Source organism: Corvus brachyrhynchos, unplaced genomic scaffold (assembly GCF_000691975.1).
Source record: "Corvus brachyrhynchos isolate BGI_N302 unplaced genomic scaffold, ASM69197v1 scaffold624, whole genome shotgun sequence".
In the NCBI taxonomy this organism is placed as follows: domain Eukaryota; kingdom Metazoa; phylum Chordata; class Aves; order Passeriformes; family Corvidae; genus Corvus; species Corvus brachyrhynchos.
The window spans coordinates 117,127-118,242 of NW_008237889.1; positions in this window are offsets into that span (position 1 = coordinate 117,127).

The following is a 1,116-nucleotide window of genomic DNA, read 5'->3' on the forward strand; positions in this document are numbered from 1 at the left end:
AGCGCAAACGTGGGTTTTAATGAGCAGGCTCGGGGGGCTCCATCCCGGCGAGGCTCTGTCCCCAGGCCTCTTCCCCCGGGATTCCCTCGGCAGGGAGCGGGCTGCTCCTGCCGCTCCTCACTCCGGCCGGCTCCCGTCGGGGTGGATGTTGGCCAGGACCCAGGCTGTGGGCAGCAGGAAGGAGGTGAACATCACGGTGAGGGCGATGGCTTGTTCCTGTGGGGGACGAGGAGCGGGAATCAGGGGCATGGCTGGTGCCGTCCAACCCCGGCCCCCCAGCTCGCTCCCCTGCGCTCTTCCCCCTCCTGTGGGGCCGCCCCGGGGCTCTGGAGGCAGGTCTGGGGAGCAGAGCTGTTCCCACTGGCAGTGGGTCGAGCTGGGGCTCTCCAGGTTCGTTGTTTCTCTGGGACACGGGAGCAGTGCATGACCTTGAAGCTGTGGCCGGGGCCTGCGGTGTCCCTGACTTTCAGATGACTTTGGGATGGGAATTGCAGCCTCATATCCCTGGTGCAACCAGGACAGCATTAACCCCCTGCGCTGGCACCTTTCTTTGATTTATTTGCCTGGAAAAAGCCTCTCCAGGCTCCTGCAGCTCCTCTGTTGCAGACCTTGGAAAGGCAGCAGAGGGAAACCCCCCAAAAAAGGGGGTGGAGGGGGAACCAGGCAGGATTTTGGTAGAAAGCTCCTTTTTCCCAGCTTGTTTCACCCAGCCCAGGAGGGTCTGCTTTGGTGGGGGGACTGTCCCCACAGGGGGAGTGTCAGAGGGACTTTGGGCTCTGCGGTGACAGCAGCCCTGTCCTTGCCCGTGGGGACACCCCTTTGGGGTGACTGTCCCAGGACAGGGGCACAGGGTCTGGGTCTGTCCTGGTCTGTCACGGCTGCCCCTTGCCCTGGGCTGCAGGGGACCCCCAAACCCCAAAGGTTAAGAAAGGGGCTGAAAGGACAAAGTCACACGGCAGCAGGAGCCAGAGGGGGGGAGCAGGGTACGGACACCGCGGGGGTGTCCATGGACACCACGGGGGTGTGGGCTGGAGCCCGAGGGCACATTCCTCCTGTTCCGCCCCCTCCCCTTTTGCTTCCATCCCCTTCCAGAATAATTTGACCCCGACACCACAG